The following is a 27,886-nucleotide window of genomic DNA, read 5'->3' as shown; positions in this document are numbered from 1 at the left end:
GGAGACACATTAATCGGGTCCCTCTCCTACGCATAGTTATGCAAACTCAATTTACCACACGGCCAGTGTTGAATCTAACATTTGCATGTTTTATTACTACTCAGTAATTGTATACTCATTTCAGAGTGCTTTACTAAATTCTTATTTAGAGTACTGTGGCGGGTAGGAAGAAGGACACCTGGTGGACATTTTAAGCATGCTTTAATTGAAACTAAAGGAAAAAGGCCTATCTTTCTCTTTAGCTAAAGGGAATTACCCTGCCTAGCTAAAGAAACTAAAGGTGCTCACCTGTCGCCAGTAAGTCCACAAAACAAGTCCAAATCTTGCTCTTGCTAACCCAGCCACTAATATAAATAACTCAAAATTAGGCCAAGAGAATATCTTTCTTCTACTACTCTTGTCTTCTAGTACTTTTGTTATAGAAATATTTCTCATTCACGAAAGTACGTTTCTTAAGACAATCTTCTTTCCTTCATGAGCTCCTGTAGCTTTTCAAACAGACTCTTGCCTCTTGTTCTCTCTTTAGGGTTCTGTTTGGCATAGTTTTCCTCGTGATACTCTTTGTTTTATACTTGGCTGTATGTCTCTCACAGACTTTAAACTCAAGCTTCCCCAGGTCTGTTGTCACTTTGTCTAACTTAAGTCTTCCCCCTCTCCTAACTTCTTGGTATTGGATTGTTTCTTATTTTATCTTGCTCACTTGCCACTTTTGTCTCACAACACTTTTTACCTGTCTATATGCAGTGTTTTCTCCACTCTCCCACTCTGAGCTTGGGGGTCCTTTCCCCTTCTTCCCAGAGTATTTTTTCCCAGTTTCTTTTATTTTGCCACCCAAGGTTACTCGTTACATTCTTATTGGGTCTTTCATATCCGCAGTTAAACTGTTTAAATGTTTGTATTTTATCCTTATGAGTGTGATTAATTTCTGTCTTAATATAATGTTGTCCCGGGGGCCTCCTACTTTTCCCGCTCTCCCTGGTACCTTCTTGTATGCAAGGGAATGTTGCAGGACTCAGCACTCGCTCTGGTCAACTTGGTGGTCTTCACAGCCGTTCCGTTCTCGGCTTTGCTCCAGATGGCTTCCATCTACAAACGCTGGTCGGTTGTGAACAGATGATAACACTCCTGGTTGTGATGATCTCAGTGCCGTTTGCTTGACTGCTCGCCCACCACGAGATGATTGTGGTCACACCATCACCTCGTACAGGACTCCTCTCCCAGCTTTGGTTACGGTTTCTCTGTGGCTTCTCTTGCTGGCCTTCTGGCATCTCAAGTCGGCATTCAAAATTCAGTGGCTCCGTGGCTTGCCTTTTCTCTGCCTCTCCAAGGCACAATCACATCAGGGGGCTTCCCATGCATACCATACTCTCTCTCACTCTGTAATCCACTTGTCTCAGTTAAGTACACATCTCTCCTTAAAGAGGCATCTGCTTTTCCTTTGCATGATATGTTTGCTCCAGCATTACCTGCAGCCAAGTGTAAGAAGGACATATCATTCTTCATTGCAGGCTGTCCCATGTATGCCGAGATGGTGTTTGGTCTAGGGAGTTCCTGGAAGGAATGGGAGTCCTTCTCCCCTAAGAGCGAGTCACACTCAATGAGGTCCCACTTACCCTAGGGGGGTCTTGCGGAGCAGGCTCACCTCCCTAGCCTCAGAGGGGTTGCCTGAATACCCTTGATTTGTTACAGTACTTAGACAAAGTAGTTATGCAAATCCAAGATCACACAAATAGTCTGTAAGGAAATGTGAACATTTATTTATATCTATGTTGTACAAAATCTAGTGGCATCAAATCATACATTCATACAAAGTTCAAAGGTGTGTTATAGCACACTGCTTCGCTGCAGCTGAATGCTCTGCTCATGAACCTTGATCTCCTACTAGGAATTCTGAAATTATGGATTTGCGCACATAACTGTGGGACAGAGAAGGGTGGCTGGAATAGAAGACTTGTTTCTTGATGGCATAATATTTTAAATACTTTTGCTCCCTAGAAGATATTCCTTACAACCTCTGCTTTCCATAATGTGACAGTGAACACTGACCACTAGGCACTAACAGACGCCATCATTACAGAGCCCCACAGTGAATTAGCAGAGGTGATAACAATCAATGTTTTTTTAGTAGACTATGAAGGGTGGTTGTACTACTACTGTTTTCATGAAGCAATAGAAAGCCGGGATAGATTTGTCATTAGCATTGGCTAATTATTACAACGCATCTATGCATTCCAAGCTTTCTTTTTATTAGCTTTTGCAGAAAGCCTTGATCAAGTGGTCACTATAAATTTGCTCTAAACTAGTCTCATTGAAAACTGTCTGTATAGAGAAAATGATGCAGTCTTACAAAGTCTGTTTTTTCAGAAAATGTACAATGATTTCCATTCCCAATGACGGTATTTAACCGATTAAGAATTCTCTTTTTTTCGTAATCCATAAACACTTGCAGCCATCAGTTTATGCAGCTTAAAGGTAATACTTCTTGTGCCAATCCGTGTATCATTGCACTTGTAATACCTCTGATCTGGATATAGCCGTGGAGCTACACGAATGGAGACAGGGGAATCAACTATTGTTGGTTCTCATATTTTGACGGGGCGATTTTTACGCCTTACCTCCTTTTTTGTGTGTCTTTATTTGTTTTAGGGAGTAAACATTGCTGGCATACTGCATATCTGCACGGCTGGGTTCACCTGCACTGACTCATCAAACAGAGTGTTCCCCCATTTTTCCCATACAATTAATGAGCACATTTACTTCTCAGGAATTCTATCAAAGCAACACAATGATCAGCCAAACTACCTGCAGCTGTTTACCAGTACCTGCATTAGCGGCCTTGTTGCCTTGTCAGAAACACACCTTGGATCTCTAACTTCTACCCACAGAACATCATTTTATTGGCATATGACAGCTCATTAAAACAGCTAACAGGTTTACCAATGGGAATATTTCACCCAAACCTGAGGGAGAGGAAAACGGATCCCTCTCCAATAAAGGCTCAGATATGACAATATAATCTGTAATGGAATAAGGACAACCAGAATCTTATGTAAAACTGGCAGATCTGTCTCACGTTACTTCGCCATTAACTATTCCCAATTACTTGCTTTACTGCCTCCCTCACAGAAATTATATATTCATCAAAAATGCTGATATCATCCAGAATTTGGTAATCAGCATTGCCTACCAACCAAAAATACTGTCTAACATTTAAGTCTCAAGGAACTGTAATCATGTCTAGAAACACACGCAAATACATGACTCACCAGTGGAACCTTTCCTTGTTCGAAGACAAGCTTGACATTTCTTTCAGTGCTGTTCAGCAAGACGGTGACGCGATACACAAAGGACACACGCGGGTTCTGGTAACGCCTGTTCTCTGCCACCACCCGGAAGGAGAATCCAGAGGACGGGCTCGAGCCCTGGCTGACCTCGTAGGCACAGGTTCCCATGAAGTTGGCTACAGCGCCATCGAAGGAGTGGTAATGGGGGTCTCCGGTCACTGTGCAGATTGCCCATGGACTCTGGCATCCAAGCTTCCCGTTCTTCATGGCACATTCATGTCCCTGGGCACAGCTGGAACTATTGCATCGGAAGTTGCCAGTGGAGTCACAGCGGCACCTCTGTGAGCAGCCAGAGAGCCAGACAGTTTCTCCAACCTGTGTAACAGAGAAATGAGAAATTGTGTAAGAAAATCAGAATCGAATCACTGAAAAAAGTTCAGGTTTTACAACAAAATGAGTTTATAAGTAGCAGTTAGGAAAACATATAACAAAGGCAGAATATATTTGGTGAAGTTCTATGTTTATACTTTTCCTTGAGGTACACCTCTGATTTCGAAATATGTCTTGTAACTTTTAAAACCTTCTACTTATTTTAAAATCCATATTGCCTTTGATTTGATTTTTATTTACAAATCTAACTTTTCCAAACTTCTAGAACTTGTACCGTGAAAAAAAAAGTAAACATCTTGTGTCAAATGAAATTGATATTTTAGTGTATCTTTTTAATGCATTTGTGCGTCTTTAAATAAAGTGTATTGCTCTTAAATATATTAATAGTTTTGTGCAACATACACACACAATGTGTACTAAATGATATTGGATACAGGTTGAAGCTTTCAAAGGTATCACCTTTTTTCTTAAAATGTATAAATCATCAATATAAGCTTTTACAAAACAAAGAAGCACAATATATTACATGATATTGAAGCATAATACACGTTTTGTAAACGTTGCTGTTACTTTTTAAAGGTCATACAAAACTTGTTTGGCTGCTTTTACACACAGTGATGACACCATTTGCTAAACATAATGGAACAACAAAAATGAACCTGGGCGAAATGAGATCAGAACATCTGTACACATTTAAACAATACCAGGTCTTGTCAAAATATATATATATTTATTTATAAACAATTTACACAAATATATATTGTTCTCAACATCCCCATTTAAACACCATCATTCATTCCATCATTCATTCACACTCTCACTATACATGTCAATATTCCACACTTGTGGTACTCAGACCACCTAGAACAAATATATAAACATAAATTTCAACACCTCTTGGTGATTACAGTAAGTGTTAATACAAAAACAAATAGCATCCTGCTTATTTGCTGTAACTCAACATATGTTTCGGTCGTCACAATAGGCCCCTAATTTAAGCCGGTAAATATAAGCGACCTTCTTCAGGAGACGGATGGTTCTGTTGCAACCACTCCAAAATGTCAAAAGGTGGAGGATGTCATCAAACCTCAATCCCCACGAGAAATAATGGAGACGGGTGTCAACGATGGACTAAATCCTGCAGAATATATATAAATATAAGCCTGAAGAAGGTCGCTTATATTTACCGGCTTAAATTAGGGCCCTATTGTGACGACCGAAACATATGTTGAGTTACAGCAAATAAGCAGGATGCTATTTACTTTTGTATTAACACTTACTGTAATCACCAAGAGGTGTTGAAATTTATGTTAATATATTGGTTCTACGTGGTCTGAGTACCACAAGTGTGGAATATTGACATGTATAGTGAGAGTGTGAATGAATGATGGAATGAATGGTGGTGTTTAAATGGGAATGTTGAGAACAATAAATATTTGTGTAAATTGTTTATAAATAAATATATATTTTTTTTGACAAGACCTGGTATTGTTTAAATGTGTACAGATGTTCTGATCTCATTTCGCCCAGGTTCATTTTTGTTGTTCCATTATATTTAGCCAGAAGAACCTGTGGCAGTAAGGCAATCCCTATTTTGAAGCCATTTGCTAAACTACTTTTTTATGTATATGTTACAATAATCAAGTCCGAATTTGTTTTAATTGTTGAGGAGATTCAGAAGTTACAGTGGCCTTTGTTATTTATTTTATTTTTTGAGAATGTTTTTTGTAAGGTTTCAAGTTGGAACTATAACTTTGCACACTAAGGGCCTGATTCACTAAAATGTTTATACATGGGAAGGTCCCATTGACAAGAGTTTTGTAAATCAGGCCCTAAATTGTTGAACACCTTTGCTGTAATATAATACATGATTTCCTAAAACAATAATCCATATACATTTAAGAAAGCTTTTTCCAAATCTAAAAATATGTTAATAATTTCTGTCTTTGATGTGAGATTTTCATTCAATTTGAGAAACTCACCTACTAGCTAATTGTTTCACGCATCTTTTTGAGGTGTAATATATAGTTTTGGGGGCCACTCACCCCCCCCATCTCCCTCGCCCCCTGCACTCGCAGAAATCCTGTGCGACAGATGTTGAGCATTTCGAACACTGATGCAATGGTCCCCAAGATTTGGTATATGAATTTCATATTCCAACGTTGGTTCTTAGTTTGTTTACGCTGGCTCTAGCAACACCAGATCCTCATTAATCACAAAGCTATGTGCAGCTCATTAACCCATAACAGTCCAGAGACATGTAGTTCAATGCTGCAACAGATGGAGGCCTGGAAAGCATGCACAGGGAACACTATGTTAAAAGTGAACAGATTTTCTGACCGTAACAGTGTATTAACCTAGCATGTCCTAACTTTGGAACAATACTCGTTCAGTCATGCAGTGTTGACGAGGAGTACCCATCTTGGCACTGGAATATAATAAAGCAGGGGACTGTGACCTGCAGCTGTCCCACTATTTTGGACTACAACTCCCATGATACCTGACTATTTACTCTGCTAGCTAGGGCGGACAAAAGTTGTAGTCCAAAACATCTGGGGGGGCCAAAGGTTGAAGACCCCTGTATGTGAGGGTACACACCGAATTTTACATTTCTGTGCACAAGAACTCTAAATGACAGATAGAAAATACAGAGTTTAAAATGACATTTTACTCACATTGTAGTACAATCCATTGTTGGAACAACCACACTGTGCTTCTGGGATGCACAGATCCCCACTCCTCTTGTAACCGCTGTTGCAGACACAGCCCTCAAAGCAGGTGGCATCACACTGGGGCTTCACTATGGAGCTGGAGCACAAGTCCTGGCACCTCTGCCCACACAGTGCGTACTGGCTGTTCTGTGGGCACTGCATGCCTACAATTAATTCAACAAAGAGCATTATCTCACGAGATCCACAACGGTGAAACCTCTCTGTAGCTGTTTACTTTTTACTGAAAATCCCAGCATGCTCACTTTCACCTGGCCTCTGTAAATCTTCTTCTAGAAAAATGTCAAGAAACCTAAGGATGTTGGACGTTGTGAACATGCACATGTGCTGCAATTTTAAATCAATTTCTTTCCATCTTGTACTTCGCTGAAAAAGCGTCCACGTGCTGCAGATGTTGTGAGTGTGTGCATTCATTACAGTGCCGAGCTACAGCCGTGTGAACATCCCAGCAGTAGCTTTACCCAAAACACAAATAGAGAGGGAGAGAGATGAATTCAAAATTCCCCTCTAAGGTCTGAACAGAATGTTTTCATAAAGCTCTTTACCACATTTCAGCAAAGCTCAACTAACAGTACAGATCATTCCCACACTATCTCTCATGCTGCCGTGGTATCAGGGGGGTTTACCACCCTTTCGGGAAGACTCTTCCTGTCTCCCTAGGCTAGTTTGCACATTTTCAGAACCTGGCACCCACCACAATACTGCACAGTTGTTTGAAGAATTGTGGACCTGAATAGACAATCTCTCAATCAATACCCTGCCAGGCTAGACCCCTTTGTTCTTTTTCTGCGACATAAATTCTTAAAACTTCTTGAATTTGTTCACGACTGTTCTGTTGCTCTTCTCTTTTACTTGGTCTTCCTGCGGTCCATCTCTCTCCTCTTTGCTCTCTATATAACTCTTCTGATCGCCTTCTTTTCGCCTTATCGTCCCACGATTCTATTGCCTGTACTCTTGTCTCTCTCCAATGGCTCTCCCTTGAGTCACAGTTGTTGTTTAATTTTCTCTGTTTAGTTTTTAAAGTCCTTAAGGGTTTTGCCCCACCCTATCCCTCCACTCATTTCTTTTTATGTCCCATCACGTCCTCTTTGCCCTCAGTCCCGCTTTCTTCCTTTTGTTCTTCGTCATCGTTGTGCTAATTCCCGTTTCTGCTTCTTTTCCCTCTTGGTCTTTGAAGAACGCGCTGCCCCTTTCTCGTAGATCTTTGTCTTCTTTTCCTGCTATGCGCTCTCATCTTAAGACTCATCTTCTCACTAGTTAACATGTGCCTTTTCAATTTTGTCTTACATGATTTGTACAGTTTTTACCTTTGTACAGCACTTTGGCGTATAATGCTTTATAAATAAAAAGCGCATCAAATCAAACAAACAGGTAGATATTACTTTTAATTTTAAGTGTAAAGAGATAATAATGCCTATTGATATTGTGAATTGGACCACAGAGGTGATTAGGTGATTTTCTGTTAAAAATGCCTAATGTTATCTACTTTCTCTTATTTAATGCTGATTTTTCTTATACTTTTGTATCAAGCTAGTATAATATTTTATGTGAGGAATGATTATGCACTGCAATTTTATAACAACATATTTTATGAAATAAAGCTTATATTGATCTTGTATGAATAGATTTGTTTCTTATGGTGGCTCAGAAAATAACACTGCTGAGCAATCACTTGCAATGGCAATGGCAGAAGGGTGTGCTGTTCATAAACATAATGGACCTCATTAAGGGCCCGACGATAACCATAAAAAATTACTGGCGCCTGACTTCCCGGTAACACCGGGGTATTACAACCCCAGCAGTCAGGGAAGTCAGGTGGCAGTAATTTGCTAACTTTGTTAACAGTGCCAATGCTTCTGTGTCGACTTGCCTACTGTGGCCGATGTGCTCAGCAGGGTCAGCCCTGCCATGCACAGCGGCTCCGGCCGGCAAACCCATAGTGTGACGGTCCGGAAACACTGGTGACTGTAGGCTTACCGGCACCAGTGTTTTCGGACCAGCACACTTTTAATGAGGCCCAATGTCCCGGAGGTATGGGTTTCAGTTTATTAGGAATCACCATCTTTCCTCAATATGCCATTTTTATGGGTCAATGGGCCTCATTACAAGTCTGCCGGTCCGGAAATAAGGGTACCGGTAGCAATGTACCCTTTCCGGAACAGCAGACTACAACTGTGCCTGCCGGCTCCGTTGCGCAGAGCAGGTCTGAACTGCCAGGCGCTATGACCCCGGTAGGCACAGTTGTCATGCAAGCAATGGCACTGTTACTAACCTATAGGACTCCATGGTAATAGGGACTAACATTTTACGCCGCCTGATGTTCCGGGCCGCCAGGACTTGTAATGTCCCGGTGGCACTGGGATCTCAGGTGGAAGAAACGGCTACCGGCCGGTTACCGCCGGACTTGTAATGAGCCCCTATATCTCTCTAACATTTGTGTATAGTAATTTGAGATACTGAACCTTGGATATATAAGAACAGGAAACATGCATGTTCTTACCACAAAAGGCATTACTTCTCCAGCTTGAGATGGTCACGTTGGCCATCTGGCAGGTGACCGCATATGCTTGAATCGCTTGACACAGGACAGTGCTGTTTGCCCCAGTAAGGCAGTAATCATAGACGCAGTCTGTGAAATGGGGCTTTGGGTCAATTATCGAGTGGCAGGAGGCGAATGGCCCTGTAGGGTTCTGGATGATCCAACAATCTGATTTCGATTGATCAAGCTGAGCCTGGTTGCACATAGGGCAGGAATCGGAGCAGCCATGGTCGCAGCCAGTGCTGTTATCAGACACCCAGTTCTTGCCAAATAGGAACGCATTATTGGTGAGTGTGCCATCGCGCAGAGTGAAGTCATCGGAAGCTTTGCCGTTAAAGTTCCCGCATAGGCCACCAACTTGTCCCCAGTATTTAGTAGGGAGGGTGACAAAGACGCTATACACCATGTCGTAGTTCACCTTCAGCCCAAAATCTGTTTTCAGTATTACGTAAGATCCACTCTGATAGATAAAAATCCTTCCTCCATTGAGGCTAATGGGCAGATTCAAAATTGTTCCATTCACCTAGGAGACAATCAAGGGGCTTTTGTTACAGGAGTAAAACAAGTCGTATGTTGCAGAATTAAAATGACTCACAGCACAATATCACATGCATAGTCCATGGTTGGTGTGGAAATATCCCATTTGGTATAATACTGATTTGGAAAAGTCTGCCGTGTTCTCTGTGAGAGGTGGCACTATATGGGTGGAGGTGGCTTGGAACCATTGAAGGACTTCTTTAAACTGAGACATGGAAATCACAGCTACCCAGTACAAAGTACAGGTCAACAAGATGAGACAGGTTTGCAAACCCTTGTGGGACTATGAAGTTATTGAGAATGTGGGTACGCTCAGATGTGACAGGTAGATGCGGGTGTGGTCCTTCATCGAGGAGAGGTTGGAAGACGTTGCTCTTTTTCTTAACAACCTGCACGGTTGATTTAGCTAACCAAACACACCCAAGATCTTGCCTGGAGGATACCTTGGTTGGGCTAAATTCATGTTTTTGTCTCGCAGGTTTCAAGACCACATGTGCCTCTTCCTCAGGCAAATAAAAATGATGTATTGCTTTTTACACTACAGAAAATGTGCTCAGTACACCAGAACACCTGTGACTAGTGTTATTAGCTGCGCCTAGAACTAACATTCACCTATCAGCTGACTATATTTTAGTTGATTTTATTTCTCTATGGCCCGCCTAGCCTTTCTCTAATACACCCTTTATAAATAAGTATTGATAACTATGTATATATGTGCACTGGTTTCTGTATTATAAGCAATGGGTAGGCCCCTATCCAGTATGAAGAAGGAAGTAAGCACCTAATGCCTGACAGTCTTAAAAGACCCTGATCAAAGAGCACGCATTATAGAAGTAGATCTCATACACTGAAGTCTTAAGCTTCTAAGCACCCTGTCCAGGGCAGTTTGCCAGGAACCTGACTTTATCAAATAGATGGGCCTCATCATGAATTGGGCGGTAACCCTACCGACAAACCCCCTGGCGCTATTAGCGCCGGATCACGGGTTTGGCGGAAGGGTTATTGCCCATTCCCCATTGGACCCATTCGGGAATTCCTCATTCCCCATTGGGCCCAATGGGGAAAATTTGCGCTATTACCGCCAGCGGATTTCCCGCCAGCGGTAATCACGCTGAAAATCGGCAATTTTGCCGCAGATTCCCCCCCAGCTCTGAGCTGGGGGAAATCCGCCAAAGCCATGATCTGGCGGAACCTTAAATGCGGCGGTAATAGCGCTACCGCCGCATTTAAGGGTTACCGCCAAACTCGTGATGAGGCCCTAAATGTCAGAATATGTACCTATTGCACCTGAATCATAAAAAGGCTTTTGGCCTGGTATTGCATTGTTTTGCCGCTAGATGTTTTTTCAAAGTAATTCTTAACGAACAAATTACTTCGAAAAACTAATTCAAATATATAGGTGGTAAGGGGTTAAAAGGGGTGGGGAGGGCATTAGGGTAGGGATAATAATATAAGGAAGGGGGAGCTTGGGTAGGGGACATCTCAAATATTAAAACAAATACATTTCGATGAGTTCTTCCGAAGTCATTTCTTCAAAAAATATGACTTTGAAAAAACGACATAGAACCCTCAGTCTCTGCTGCCATACCGATTATCTCTTCCTTTGTGGAATACTGCAGTTGCCTTCGTCCCACCGCCACACTCGCCTAACCAAGGAAATACTACTGAAATTGATCAGAGGCAGCTTAATTACAAACATTAGTGTCTCACAAGAGAAAACGCTGTGACACCTTGTTTTATGATCAGAAACGTATCTGCAAGGCTTAAGCTGCCTACTGTAAGACCTGTACTTGACAAGAACAATGTTTTTTTAATGTTTAGACAACTGAAAGCAGCTACTTCTTACCTCTACTGTTCGCCGTGCACCGCTCTGGAGGTGCACCAGTGTATTATATGCTGTTATGAAGATTTCTGTGGTTACAGCCACACGCAGGCCTTGCCAGTTTTCATTTTTGACCTCAACTCTGAAGAAGGGGAGCGCTCCATCCGCCCCTCTGAATTCAGCAAGGACATACTTGCATGTTCCCTGGAAATCAAATCTCTGTCCGTCAAAGCTGGTGTAATGCGGATCTCCAGAGGCTCGGCAGATTCCATCCGGCAGTGCGTAGCAGCCGTACTCCCCTTGGATGGTGGTGCAGACCTCGCTGGAAGCACAGGAGGAGCTTGAGCACTGCACGGTTCCAGTGGACCCGTCACACCTGCACAGCGTCTGACAATTGTTTCCTTGCCGATAGGTCTCACCTGCCTTATAGTACTGCCCATTGTAGGTGCAGCCGCATTGATTCTGGGGCACACAGACATCACCACTGAGAATGTACCCGCTGTTGCATTGGCATCCCTCTGCACACGGGGTAGAACAGTTGGATGAAGAAGAAGGAGAGGCACAGGAGGAAGGACATGAAGACCCACAGATCTCATAGTGGCTGTTAGTGGGACAGGTGAGGTCTGTAAAAAGAGTGAAACACAGTTATTGGTAACACAGAGATGTTGGTTTTAAGACTGGATATCCCGATTTACGACTTTGCCATGAGACCTCCCTTCCTTGCACCATGCCCCCACCCTTCCACTTTCCCCACTGAGTGGTGTGCTCTCTGGTCTCATTCGGAATGTGACGCTAACCTTATGGATCCGCTGGAGCTTGATCGAGGCTTCTGCTCCGCCTACTCGGTGCATTCATGTAAGTAACAGATAAGAAAGGGATGCCTTCAAAAGAGCCACGCTGTGGGAAGGTGCGGTTACCCAATCTCTCTGATTCTGTCGCTTTAAAGGAGCAATGCTCAAGCAATACAGACGCAGCACAGGTATGCACCCAGGGCACATGTCACATCTGTTTATTGATATGACCTGGGTAAGCAATACTCAACAAGAACAGAAGGCTGGCTGAATCCATTACAGGCGGGGTCCCTTAGGTATCGGTATGTACAGTGCTAGAACAATTAATATACATTAAAATACCACATTCTTCAAGTTCAGATTTTTTATGCCTAGGGAAATTAAGGAACTGTGAAACAGGAGGGAAGAAACCTACAAAAGCATTTCTTGTTTTATGCTTTGCATTTATTAAGCACACTAAACCCAGAGGCATCAAGGCGCTGGTTACATAATGTCATAGCAGATGATACACATAGAAGGAACAATGGGCATAGGGTTGGGTCAGTGCAGCAAGTTCGAGGAGAAGAGCAGTGTCTTAAGATGTTTCCCGAACGCCCAGTAGGATTGTTCAGATCTTAGTGACATTAAAGTCAGGATCTGCCAATCAGGTGAGTTGTGAACCTCATAGTCTGATAGAGTTGGTGGAAGGCAATTGAACAATGGTAGACCACCCCTTTCTGAATATGACAGCCATCTTTCTTTTCAGTACAGAGTAAATTATTTTTCACTCCCGCCTCGTCCTGACAAAGAACCCTGGGAGGCACAGTTCATAGAAAGGGATGTTCGAGGCCAGCGCATATTTGACATTTATCAATTCCAGAAAAACTTCAATAATGCAAGGTTCAATTGCAAGGAGAGATGACCGGTCTTAATGTTTAATGTAGACTTTTCAGGGCCACAAAGTAGTAGCAATATCTTTTTTTTCCGTAGGTGACCAGTATAGGAGGGTGTACACATGTAAGTAAAAACAGGCGAATTATAACACGACTATATTAATAATCCAGCCACCAATTGTTATTATAAAGGCTGGTGTAAACAAGAAAACAGCAGAAAACAGCACTTCACTCACCACATCCTGTCAGGTTTCTCCACGGTAGGACCGGGACGCCATCGCTTTGGCACTGCTGCGTATAGCTTTGAAGGTTGTCACACAGAGTCTGGCTGTCACCATCTGTGGCACACAAATCGTAGACACAGTTGTCCTGGAAGTCACTGGCATAGTCAGCACCGCTGCAGCCACTAAACGGGCCAGTTGTGTCAGTAATTGTGCCACAGTAGCGCAGGGCGCTGTACGTGGTTTGCATGGCCAGGCTACACTGAGGCTGACTGTTGGTGTCCAAGCAGGTGAACAGGGGACTGTCCTCTTGCCAGCTGTTTCCAAAACTGCTTGCCTGGGTAAACAATGTGCCATTGGCTCCCCGTAAGTCATCACTCTTATTGCCATCAAAGTCACCACAGAGGCCACAGAGCTGCCCAGAGTAAGCAATTGGAACCTTGACAATCACACTTTGACTCCAGTCATAGGACGCAGAGAGGCCGAAGTCAGTCTGCACTTTGGCTGTGGAGCCGCTGCGATAGACCTGGATTCTACCTGCCTCGAGGGCAATCGGCAGGTTCACCAGTGAGCCGTTTATCTGAAGGGAAAAACAAGAGCAAATCAACCTTTCACTATCCAGACAAGTGAGGTACACATACACAAATAGTTGTGCCTTTTTTACACACTGATCCAAACACACATGACGCCACCTAGAGTTATCCCTAGAGATGATCACCAAACCCTTTGCTTACAAACATATCTTCCCTCCTTCATTCTAAGATCCAACCGTACTTGGGAAGCATACTGCACCATGCCATTATGCACAGCTGTATCCAAGCGTCCAGTTGTAGGAACACTTAAATCCACGCTTGGCTCATCTAACAGGAAGCTGAGACTTATCGAGTCCGCCGGGGATCCTGTGCTCACATGTACAAACCCACCGGAACATGTCATTAACACAGACACAGAAACACATTTCAGTACATATTACACACCCTACACAGAGTATATGCAGCTTACATTGTATTTTCAAGGCTGTGCATTTCTCTGTGGTGAAACTTGATTAAAAGACTAATGTGAATAGACGCATTGTTTATAGGATATTCACCTGGACTTTGCCCCTCTGACCCACAACGATAGTAATGAGTTGGCTGAAGACCCTGATTTCCACCGAGCGTGTCCAGGCCACTCTGGTGGAGGTCCGGTGCTCGTTTACAACCTTGATGCTGAAGTCCGATAGGTTTCCAGCAGCTCCACAGTACTTGCTGAGGGTGGTCTTGCATGTTCCTTGATAGTCAAACAGGAGTCCATCAAAAGAGCGGTAATGAGGATCGCCTGACCCCGAGCAGGTTCCGTAAGATCCCCGGTAGCAGCCCCTCACTCCATTCACAACTTTGCACTCCTGCAGTGAATTGCAGCCGTGATCCACACACACCATGTCTTGGGACGCAACGCTGCAGGTGCACTTCTGGCGGCAGGTGTCCGTCAGAATGACCTCGTCGCCGAGGTTGTAGTATTGGCCATTCATTCTGCAGCCACACATGTTGGTGGGCACGCAGTCTCCGCCACTGAGGATGTAGTTGCTGTTGCAGATGCACCCTTCACGGCAAGGCAGGGTGCAGAAGAGGCTGGAAGTGGAATCAGAACATGTGGAAGGGCACGCAGTGCCACAGGACTGGTACTGACTGTTGACCGGACAGGAGGCCCCTGTAAAAAGAAGCAGATATTTGATGGTGTCATTGTTTCTTTTTTATATGAAAGGCTAGGTTGATTATGACCCATCCATAAGCAGGGATGTCATGAGTTCCGATATGAGTGATTCAACATGAGGCCTTTGGAAATTCTTGCAGGCAATATGCATGTATATTTTTTTATTTTTTGAGCTTTTATAAGACGCTTATATAACAAGACAGTGTTTCAAAGAACCACAATGCAAAAGGGAAGGGGAGCAAGGGAACAAATAATCATAAAATTACAAAGAAGAAGTCATAAAAACAATGGTGGTCCTACAAGGCCTTGTGACATTTGGAGCGTGCAAGTGCAGGGAAAGAGAAGGGTAAGTGCAGGAGGGACCCCCGGAGGCAGCGTGCCATGGGTGCCAGTTGCAGAGGCAACTGGTAAGTGCAAGGGCTGAGGCGTGGCAAGTGAAGGGGGAGGTCAACCACCCACCAGGTAAGTGCAGGCCTGAGACAACACCCAGGCATGTGTAGGCACAGTGCAGGGGGAGGCGGATGCTGGTGGCGATTGGGCAGATGGCCAGGACCCTTGTGGACTCATGAGGGACCAGGCTGCCAATCTCAGCAAATGTGGGGATGGTTAACAAGGGAGGGAGAGAGGGAAGGAGGAGGAGAAGAAGAGACAAGTCTTGAGATGTCTGCAGAACTTGAGGAGATCTGTTTCAAGACTAGAGAGAGGGGGAGACTGTTCCAGAGGAGGGAGCCAGCTGAGGAGAGAGATCTGCCCCCAGCTCTCTACGTGGAGAACCGTTTGACAAGCAAAGAGTTGGAGCAAGAGGATTGAAGGGATCTTGAAGGAGAGTATTTAGTAAGAGAGAGCAGCAGATAGCGCGGCCTCAGGCCCCAGACAACCTTATGAATGATGCAGAGGGTCTTGAATTTGATACTTGCAGCAATCGGGAGCCAGTGGACAGATTTAAGGGCTGCAGAAATACAGTCCAGGGGCTTGAGGCCAAGGATAGGTTTTGGAGCCCTATTCTGGATTAGTTGAAGGGGACAGAGGGAAGAAAGAGGTAGGTTAAGGAAGAGGCTGTTGCAGTAGTCCAGCTGGGTGAGGGCCAGGGCTCTAGAGACGTAGAGCTTCTGGGGAAAGGTGAGGAAAGGGAGAATGCCTCTGAGGAGATAAAGCTGAAAGTGGGTCTTTTTGGCGAGGTCCAAGATGTGAGGAGTGAAGGAGAGAAGGGAATCGAAGATGACCCTGAGGTTTCTGTCTTTTAATGGTGGGAGAAGAAGGAGAGCCCATAGGAGGGCCCTTAGATGGTGGCCAGATCACAGGGGGGAAGCGTGGAACAGGTGTTCCGATAGAAAGACTCTTAGTCTTACTGGCATTAAGATAGAGATAATTGGAAATGTGCCATGACTGAGTAGCAGACAGGCAGTCATGGATGATAGAGGAGAATGAATAAGACGAGGAGGGGAGCTTGAAGAAGAGTTTAGTGTCATCAGGGTAACACTGGAAGTGAGTAGAGAAGGGGGAGATCAGGTGAGCAAGGGGAGCAAGGTAGATGTTGAAGAGCCAAGGCGAGAAAATAGAGCCCTGGGGAACACCACAAGTTGAGAGGGAAATTGAGGAGGAAAATTGCTCAGGATCACCTGGAGGGGTAGTCTGTAAGGACGGTGGTCAACCAATCCAGTGCCCGGTCTGATATACCAAGGATAGCTTGGAGGCACTTTCTGAGGATAGAGTGGTTGACCATGTCAAAGGCGGAAGAGAGGTCATGTAGAATGAGAACAGTGGGGGAGTTAGAGTCAAGATTTGCAAGCAATTGTTCACAGGTATTCAGGAGAGCAGTTTCTGTGCCCCTGGATGCTCAGAATCCAGTTTGATGGTCAGGTAAACAACCAACGAGCTAAGTGTGTTCGGTCAGTTGGGGGAAGATCAAATTCTCGAGAAGTTTCCCAAGGAAGGGTGTAATAGAGATAGAACAGTAGTGGGCTGGACATGAGGGGTCGGCAGAGGGCTTTTTTTAGAAGGGGTGCACAAGGGAGTGCTTGAGAGAGGAAGGGAGAGAGCCGGAGGATAGAGAATGGTTGCAGAAGTCAGCAAGTGCTGATGCTAGGGAGGAGATATTGTCTTTGATGGTTCTGGACAAACAGGGAGATACCTGTTTGGATAAGACCTTCATAGAGACTACTCTAGTGATCACATCCGTTGTGATAGGAGAGAAGGAGGAGAGAGTGGGCGGAGAGGCCAAGGGAGACAGGAGATCGGAGGGAGTGTAGGAGGGGGAGGAAGAGAGAGAGGTCAGAATGTCCTGAGTTTTATAGGTAAGGACGGTAGCCAGTGTAGTACAGAGGGCCTGAGAAGGAAGAGGTGAGGTAGAGACTGCAGATGGAGTGGCTGATCAGATAAACAGGACAGTGTGTGTTGTCCATGCAGAAAGATCAATTTAAACCATGATATTAAGTTCCTCTGTATAGGCATACTCCTCTTGTCCATTTTCATTTTTGAATTGCTTACAGAGTTCTATCCAGCATTTCATCAGTCTCCCATTTAATAGATTCACAAATAGAAGTTGTCCATTCGACATGCAAGCATAAGCCAAGAAAAAGACCCAGGGAAAAGATGCTAATTGCTAATGCCTCCTGTTCGTTCCCACCAACTCGCCCATTGTTGTTGCAAATGTTCTTAAGGGTGTACAGGAGGGTGCAATCAAACAAGCCTCTCCTGAGAGCCGAAGGCCTTTGGGACGAGACGTAGACCATTCACCCACCTTGAAATTCAGAATGCATTTACCCAAAAAACAATCATCTGTTAATTCCTCAAATAAATGTAGTCCTTAAAAAATGCAAACCGTGTGGAATTATGAAAAATTTAAAACTAAAAAAGCCTGCTTGGCTTTTAAAATGAACACAAATGTGGGCATTAATGCTGTCAATCATTTGAGTAATCTAATCATTTTTCCTGTAGGGATGCAACATTTCTTGGGAGCGAATGTGATGCACAATACAATTATACAAGAATGCATGATTCATTACTTACCTATAAATGTTCTTAATAGAAATTACAGGTTCTATAGCTTTAAACGTAACAGTCAAAACATACAAACACCACGAAATCCATTAAGTCTGACATAGTTTCTACTCTGATCTGGCTCATGCTGCTCAGCTGTGAGTATACCTTGAAGGAGTGTATATTTCCTTTTTGGGATGATGACGGGAGTGAAGGAGAAAATGCAAGAGCACACTGATGCCAAGGTCTCCACCGGGGTGAAGCATAGTCCAGACATCGGATGGGCATTCGTTCGGAGGTTGGGGGGTGAGAGGTTCTCATTCTACTCTTTTGGAGCTCTGGACAACACCAGGAGTTGATGAGTTAGACCAGTCAATTTAAGAAGCTGAGAACAAATGAGCTTGAAGGATGAATTGCAAGGCGTTGAGAACATTTGGGTGCATTTCACCCGCGAGCTGGAACGTAGACTTTTTTCAGGTCAGGATAGCAAAGCTGCATGCAATGTTGCATTGGCTCTTGACTGTACTATGTGGGAATCCCATTTGTTTTGGCTTTTGAATACTTGGATTTAGAAGACCATTCCCTAGGATTCTATTCCATACTCTAGTTTTATTTCTTTGTGCGATTCCAACTTACTTTGCCAAAACTATCATATCAATTCCACAAACAACGAAACTCTGAGGAACCAATGAATGTTAATGAAAGCTGCAATATGGCTGCCATCGAATTTCAAAATGCACATCAAGTCTCTGTCATTTCAAGCTCAGGAGATGTGAATGAAGCCATTGTGACAGGTTTTAACATTGATATTTCTCATATTACAGTAAACGGCCCAACTAAATGTCGATATGTCTTACCACAAAACGAAGAGCTTCGCCACTGCCCAACAGTGATGTTCAGTGCTTGGCATCGCTCAGTGTAGGCCTCTAGCGACAGGCACAGGGTGGATGAATTCCCACCAGTGGCGCATAGATCGTAGATGCAGCTGGACACAAAGTTCTCTGGGGAAAGGACTGGAATGCAGGATGCAAAGGCACCTGTGCTTATTCTCATCATGCCACAGGAGGTGCTGCCATTATACAGCAGCTGGTTTTGGCTGGAGCAGGTGGGAGCCACGTAATCATCACTGCAAAGAGCGTCCCCATCTGCCACTCTCCAGCTCTTGCCGAAAAGTGCCTCGGTAGAAGCCTGTGCACCAGTCGGCATCTGGAAGTCGTCGGAAGAGTTGCCATTCAAATTGCCGCAAAGACCGCAGGTGGCATTCAAGTAGTTAGGTAGAATGGTGACTGTTGCATGGTGAAGCCCATTGAAGGTCACGGTGAGGCCAAAGTCTGTGCTGACGGCCACTGCAAAGCCAGTCTGGTAGGCCTTTAGTTTCCCACTAAGAAGAGTCACTGGGAGGCGGACCAGAAAACCATTCAACTTAAATATTAGAAAAAAAGAAAACAATTTGTAAACGAGCAGATGACATTAGGGCAAGTTTAGTTTACAGGCATCAGTACATACATTGACAGACAGTCATTATAGAGAGGAGATGCTTACATTGTATTTCATACGAATCACGTAAGTTTACAGTCTCACCTCCCGTGCCTTCTGGATTCCCTGATAATATAACAGATAAGGACTCATCTTTTCTAAATCCCAGAAGACACTGAACTCTTGGCATTGTTCGGCCACAGGAAAATTGATACGAACAAATCGTACGCATCCCGAACTCTTAGCACATGAGTTTACGACAAAATAGAGCAACCAGCAGGAACAGATGCTCACTGATCCCTCTGTTTGAGCCTGGGCTATGTGCCGGAAATGGTAAACTTTTTGCATGTCAAGAGTCCTTGGCAATTGCAGACTAAACAAGGTAATGCATACATGTGCGATAGTTTAGTGGGATCTATGAAGCTCGACAGTCTTGCACTGTTTAGTGTGCTAACAGTGGCCAATTGTCTTGTAATCCCTGTCGTTTTTTGGTATTCCAATCTACTTGTGTTTTTATCACATGCTCATTTATTGGTTGGTCAGGGGATCCACACATTTTATTTCAAACTGAGATATGGAATTATTTTCACATGGCACGGCAAGGCATCGATTTAGAAAATGGTGGAATGAGGCAAAAACTAGTCTCCTTCTGCCATGCCCACCAGGTCTATCGCAGAAGCATATGTGGGGTGGTGAGATCATAGCACATCCCTCGACTCCCCAGGAAAAGCCAGATGTGAATCCCTTTCTCAGCATCCCACCTGACAAGACATCTGGGAATCTTAAGGGATTCCCCTTCAGTTGCTGTGTTTATTCACAGCCAGACAGAGTGAATTACTTGTGGAGCCCAAAGCTGCAGAGGGGGGCAGAAAATGGGACCTCTACCTCCAGGCCGCCATTGGCAGTACAGTTTTCTAATGGGGTGCTCACTCTGCTTACTAGTTAGGAGGGAGAAACTAGGCTTCTGGGAGGTCTCTTAAATCAATGCCTTGCTGTTCAATTTGTTAAGATGGATTCTATAGAAAATTGCACAGCTTATGTTACACACATTTTGTTTACAATTATATAAAAAGTAATTTCTTCTTGGCAGTGAGAGCATAGAAATAGGACGTGGTCAGATGCTTGCCCTTACTAAGGATAATATAATACATAGCTGGTTCAGAGGAAGAAACTAGGCTTCTGTGATGTCCCTTAAATCAATGCCTTACTGTTCAATTTGTTTAGATGGACCCTTTATACAATTGGACAGCTTATGTTACACACATTGGTTACAATTATATAAACATACTTTTCCTCTTGGCAGGGAGAGCATAGAAATATGGAGTTGACCAGATTCTTGCCCTTACTAAGGAAAACATAAGCAAATTCCATTTTTGCTAATGGAGAGGGGGGATAAGTCTGTCTATGATGCAAGCAGCCTTTAGTTTGAACCAAGCTGGGCAGATAGACTGGATAGCCCTTCTGGATCTTCACTCACCTAAAATTCAAATTAGAGGAACCAGAATTGGTGACAAAGAGGTGACTACAATAGTCTGGGTACTGGATACTTAAGAGCACATTACAAGCATTAATGGAAGGTGAGCCCGTGCACACTCTTCAGTTGGCAGATTGCTTGTTGACTGGCCCAACGACTGTGATTCTTTTCAGGTATTAGTGCTTTACTAAGAAACTCACTGCTATACTTACATAGACTTGCCCGCTCAGACCTTTGCTGATTACAATTTCATTGTTGTAAGTGACCACACGCACCAAGCGGACCCATGACACCTGGTTATTTCCACGGTTCTCATTCTTGGCCTCTACACGGAAGTAGGTCAGGTTTGAGTTTTTGGCACACAGCTGGGAGAGAATGTATGTGCAGGTGCCCTGGAAGTTGAAGTAGCGCCCATCAAACGAGGTATAATGTGGATCTCCAGAGGCTAGACAGGTTTTCTTGCCGGTGGGCTGGCAGCTGTAATAATTGCCCACTGGCTGGCAGCTTTCGTAGGAAGTGCAGGGTAGTTTCTGACAAGTGATTTTGCTGGTGTTTAGACACTGGCATTGCATTTGACAAAGGCTGCTGTTCCAAAAGGTAGCCCCGGAAGGGAGGAAAGCACCTGGAGTAGGGGGAAGAAGGACAAAAGGCACAAAAGAAGTCAATGCAGGGTTCCACAATTTAATTAAGTGAATGGCCTGTGCTCTCTTAACCTCCTGCCTTTTCCTACTTTTAAGCACTTGGAATTCAGATATATACTTTCACTATACCAGGAGGATATTATTAAAAGATCCAATGATAGCTCGTGTGATAATTGTTGTTTTAATTAAAGAGAGATTGGTAACAAGAAACCTTTTCAGTGTACTTACTGGGTCTTGAAATCCCCAGTACTAGATGACATTACACGCGTTCAGTCACACGCCGCGAGATATGGCCTCAGCAGCATATAGAGGTGTCTTTTATTGATTGAGACGTGGACATGCACATATTATTGGGAACCTTATCCTACTTAAACAGAGTTTCTCCATTTTTCACCGGGAAGCTCCTTTTGTATGTGATACCCACGTGGCCGTGTATGTGCATCTCACTACTGGCCACGCGGAGCCACGGGTTCAGTGCCCACATCTGTGCAGAAACCGTTTGGGAATTCTAGGTTAAACACACACCTCTCAATTTTGCAAAGTCTCAATGAAGCTGCTGTCAAGGACTGGGTCACATTCGGAATTGTGGAATGAATGCAACCCTTTCATTATGCCTGGGGATCTCCACCCTGGCCCTACTCCCCATAAAATAGGAGTTTCCGCTTCATTTTTTTTAAAAAACCATAAGGTACCCTCTAAGTATACGAGGATGCTACAATGTGATGTAATGAAACTAAATTGTAGCCTGCAAACTCCCATGAATCTCCTAACAATGGCGCTCTGGTCAGCAGCTACAGCAATTATACATTGGTTTTGAATAGGGCTGTACCAAATAGTTGCATTACTATTCAGCCGAATACCGAGTAGTTGGCTCAAGTATTCGGCCAAATGGAGAGCCATATTGTTCATTTCCATAACATTCCTCCAGCAGCAAATTGCATACTGCTAGAAGCAGGTTGCCTCCAGCAGTATATTGAAGAGTAATATACTGCTATAGGCACATTATAGAAATGGGTAGCATTGTACCTTGGATACATGAGCATTTTCTGATCGGTTTTATTACTTAAAGAAAATGCTGCTCTAATTACACCTCCAGTCACTGGTGTGCAGAATATATTTTGATCACAGAGGGCCTGATTTCTAAAAGGTTTTCAATGGCACTTTCCATGTTAAAACATTTTTGTAAATCAGGCCCAGAGAGTCTCCAAGGATTTTCTATGCAGACTCTCTCTCAGCCAAACTCTGTCAGCAAAATATTGCCGGAAGAAGCCTGCTGCAGCCTTCCCCCAGCGGTTTAACTCTCTGTGATTAGCTGTCAGAAGAAAAAGTGGACTTAGGCTTTGTGCGAGTATTCTAGGAAGTATTCGGCCAAAGCCGAATAGCTGGATTTTTGCCAAATATGAATTCAAATCTGTAGTTCAGAACACCCCTATTGTGAATGATATTGTTTGGCTTTGAAGTTAATGGTTTGGCTTGGATTGGATCAGATTGGGTTCTATTGGATCAGGTTGGCTCTTATCAAAATGAGGTGGATTTGGAATGTATTGGGTGGATAGGACTGAGTTGAATAGCATTACATTGCATTAGGTCAGACATGGTTGTCTTGGCTTGAACAATATAGATTTTAATTAGTTTGGGTAGAATCAGATTGGTTTTGAGTGGATTTCATTGTGTTGGGCCATGTTTGCTTTGATTGCCCTCCCTGGGTTAGACTGTTGTGTGGGAGCGAGGGGCCAGTAGGCCCCTCGCAGCCTTTACTTTTCAGTACAAAACACAGACCAAGTGCCTCCAGTAGTGGGTACGCCCCTTGCCCTTATGCGATGTGAACTTTGGGTTACATTCGCGTAGATGGGACCACTGAGCAGGACACATTTCATCCATTTTTGTACCCCCTTTTGACTCCCATCTTGGTGACCAGGCCTCACTGCGATAGTACAAAATGCTTCTCTCCCTTTCCCCGCTGCAGCAGCTCGGAGCACATGGCCCCCACCCTTGTTCCCACTCTGACTGGAAAACTCTGCAACTCCATTCTCACGCTGAAGCCGGAGATGCTTGCAACAAATAATAAATGTAACACATCTCTTTTCCTCTGAGATCACTGTCCTGCATGTGAACCAACATGAGCTAAGCACATAGCTCGTCCATCTCCACAAAAGTGTCCTTGCCCTCTTACCCTCGCCAGTGGAAACTTATTGCCATTCTAACCCTGTGTCCCTGAAAGATATTCCTTTCATGTGCCAGATCACTGACCATGCCATGATGCCCACACGGCAAACCTTTAAACTAACATTAGACCCCTGCTGCAGTATATCATGCCCAGTACTAACAAATGCCATATACCTGAGATTCGTGCACGTGTGAGATACACTCTGGTCATTGTATTATAGTAGGCAAGACCCTTAACCTATGACTTGTGTAAATCCAAATACCATAGACAATATAGGCGCCTGAATGGCTTTTATAGAAGACATGATAATTTACTGACAGTCCTTTTGAACCACTAATATTTAGTGCATGCATTATAGAGAATGAATTATAGTAGCCTGGATAGTGACCACCGTGTTTCACAGCGACCTGACCTTCACCCATCCGGAGCACAGATGCCTGACGTCAATCCTCCCGCCAACCAAGCAACCAACCTGGAGGAAGAGATGCCACCCACACCTGAGACAGCATGCAACTGACCAATCCGGAATCAACGTAGTAACCTATGTTAATTGCGTCATGCTATTGTATTAAAGTGTAATGTAATGATAATTTGTCAGAGCGCTCTCAGAGATCTAGATAAACTTTTCCTTGAACTCTCGCAGCCTCTTCCCTGTCCAGGGAGTGTCTGTTTTATTCATTTTACACGTGTAAGTCAGGGAGGGCACAAACACTGTGCTGGACGGAATTCTATTGAATTAGTTAGGAATTGGTAAAGTTGAGTTGTAATGATGGTTTGGTTCAGATTGCATTGGTTTGGAAACAACTGAACTGAAAGGTGGCACTTCCCTTTAAACAGCTGTAAACATATAGAAAGCAGTAATCTGAATGAACTTGTATATTTTCCTTTCATTCATCTCCTTTGGACACAAATGGCAGCCTATTGTGTTGCAACCAATCTTTGCCAGTATTTTGAGAGCCTTATCAAGCCACAGCTTGCCTCATTCCTAGAATTTCATCACCTGGCTTCCAAGTCAAGAATTCTGCATTTGTAAAGATTAGAGACATTCTCCGTTTTAATTTGTCTTTTTGTGTTATGGTCTCATCTGGGCATGTTCCCTTTCTACATGGAAGTCTCTGGCAAACCTGATGGACAAAGTGATATGTGGTCGCAACAAGATCTGGAAACCTTAGGTATAAACCCCAATGCAATGTTTTGGCTATTCGGTATTACATCCAATTCCAAGATGGCCACCACAGCATCCAAAGACCTGATGCCCACAATGTCAATGACCGTAGAACATAGTGCGCCTGATGTCTTTTCCACTGTTTTGTGTACAAAGGGTGGCGACGTGCAGAGAACCTTGTCTTGCAAATTGTTTTCCCGGATCCCGCCCCGACCGCAACCAACAACCACATAGGTAATTAGACTATTTGATTCCCTTGTTCGTCCCTCCTCCATCCTCAATCAGTGTGAGTGTGTCTTTGACTATTGTAAGACGTGTACCATAGATTCATTATTATTAAGTCCTGCTTACCTGCTTGTACCTTAGACCCTGTAAACTAACATGTATTGGCTTCAAGGATGGTTCTTGCCAGGCTCATATTAACCATGGTATATCATTGTGCAATCAAAGAGCGTAAAAGAGGGGTTATGTGTCTGCCCTATTTAAAAATGATTTCTTAACTTATCGCCCTCCCTGCAGTTCCTGAGCCGTGGCAACTGCACTTAACATCTCCTGCGCATGGCACAAATACCTCATGCATACATGTTCATATACAAAGTTATTCGTCTACACATCAGATAGGTGATGGGGGGGTAGGTTATGGTGGTTTCCATTCCCTAGTGCTTAGATTGCATACACCAAGCATTTGCACATGTTCAATATGTTCATTTCAAAGTTGACAGAAGGAGCTCTCTTACCATTGTACACGCAGCCGCCGGCACTTTGGAACGAGTCTACTCGGAATGCCCACAGTCCCGGTGTGTTCACATTACTTGTCGATGCAACATTGACGATATCGGCCGTCCTTGAACCAGGGACATTAAAGTAGCGAGTGGAGCCCCCACTGTTGAAGCCAGCCTGGGGATCAAGGAAATTAAGCAGTTACTAAGAGCACCAGTGCCAGACTAGTGGAGGCCTCTGCATCCGGAGAACACATGCACGCGAGAGCTTCCCGGGTGCTGTGAAAGTGGAACAATGAAAGGGAATGTTGAAAAATAACCACCACTCGGACACTGAGTTAACGTGCATGAACAACATTTCTTCTAGGTGATCACAAAATAACTGTCAATATCCAAAGGATTGCCATACATGTTAAACAAAGTCATACTGTAAGCATGCAGTGTAGTGCTGGTAGCGTGCATGTATAATAGTATAATAAGCAATAATTTGCGTGTGCGAGAAATGGGTGTGTAGCAGTTACAACTCGAATAATGCTGCTATGTTTTTAAAAAGAACACGTTTTAGAGTATCATCGATTTCCTTCGACGTAGCGTGCCTTTTTTTAAGTTTCCCCGATGTGTGGATCATATGCTATAGTTACATATCTTACAATGAGAATGTGGGCTGTCTCTTTTTTTGACACAGGTAATCGGCAGACCTGATGATCAGTCAAGATGACTGATATGCATCTCGGTCCTTGAAAGCAATTCGGATGCAAACATTGGAGAATGTTGTCAGGTATGGATTGCATACCTCCATTTAAAAATTTGCAAGATGGATTGCGCGGCGTAGCGGCCGCGGCCCCTCAGGGTGAAGAGGACTGTGGCAGCATGAGGACACTGCAGTACTGTGGCGAAGGTAGCCTCAGTCCCCTCTCTCCTAGCCCTTTACTGATCTTTGGAGAGTCAGGACTCCAGACACTGTTACACAAGAACAGATACATCCATTTCTTACATATTCAGGAACCAACAAGGTCCGGGGACTAGTGGATCTCATGGGGCCTGGAGGAAAACTATGGTCATTATCATTGTAGAAGCTTTTATCATCCATGTCTGATCCCAGGTACACCTCTCAAAACTGGGGTTCCTCAATGACCACAAAAACGGTACTGGAGCATCAAAGTAGCTCGTAGACAATTGTACGTCCTTGGAAGAAGCCTCTACTGATATAGCTAATTATTAGTGAGAATTGAAATCAATATACTTCGTATACAGTACATCATGACCGGGCCCCATTGGTCCAATGCACAACATTTCAAATATAGCAACACACACCCATTAGAACTTAAACACTTGTGAACATACACGTTATAAATGACTTATCATATCCTATCATATCATTAGTCTTAGGCTGGAAGCATGCAGTGCTACAGTGATGTCTGGGCCTTTGGCACCTGGATGGTTCCTTCATGCAAAGCTGGTATATTAATGTGTTTGAGTGTTTGTGCGTGCGTGTCAGGATGTGATTAGTATTTCATAACTGTTCCAAAGTAAACAACAGTTGAACATTGAATGCCTTTAATGGTTCATCTTCATTATCAGGTAAGGTCCATCTGCCGATGGTGCCATTTTGGTAGCCTAGAAATAAAGTATTTTATATATTCCCACTTGAGAATTAGTGTGGCATACAACACCATTCTTCCTGGACTACGTGGCTTACTTGTGCCGGTGTGCCTCCCAAGCCAGTCGAGCGGCTTCCACCGCTTGCTGTTCCAGTCGTCCACACAATGACATCATAGATAAGAAAGATGAAACCCATGCTGCCATCGGAGGCCAGCACTGCTTGGAATGTGTTCACCTGGAATGACATGGAAGTGGTGTGGGGAAGAGAATTAGACCATTGCAATGCGTTCAGGTGTTTCCCCAAAACTGCCAGTCTAAGGCCACCATAATAGCAAAGTCCTACACAGTCGCAACCTGTCAACAGTACAGCCGCACGACTGCAGTTGAGCGCACACCAGTGTTAATAGTTCCACGGTTGCAGAGTTTCCCTGTGTGTATTTCACGAGTTGCAGAGTGCCTTAGGCTATCAATGCTATGCCACCTTGTGTGCATCAGACACTGAATCACAATATATGTTGGTTACTATAGCAACAGCATATGAGCAACACTCACAACAGATCACATCCATGCTGATTGACATCTAAAGTCATTGGAAAGCCCTGCGTACACTAATACGTGCGTGTCTGCGGACCTCTGAGGACTTTCGGTTCTTTTATGGTAGGGTTGTAAGAAACGCAGAGCAATCCTGGCTGAAATGGGTGCCCATGCTTTTTTACACCCGAACCACAAAAGAGGCACTAATGCCGGCCGCCATGTACGTGTAAGGAGTCCGGTAGTACAATGAAT

Source organism: Ambystoma mexicanum, chromosome 1p, assembly GCF_040938575.1.
Source record: "Ambystoma mexicanum isolate Mex_15411 chromosome 1p, UKY_AmexF1_1, whole genome shotgun sequence".
NCBI lineage: Eukaryota > Metazoa > Chordata > Amphibia > Caudata > Ambystomatidae > Ambystoma > Ambystoma mexicanum.
Note: the sequence above shows the minus strand (reverse complement) of the source record.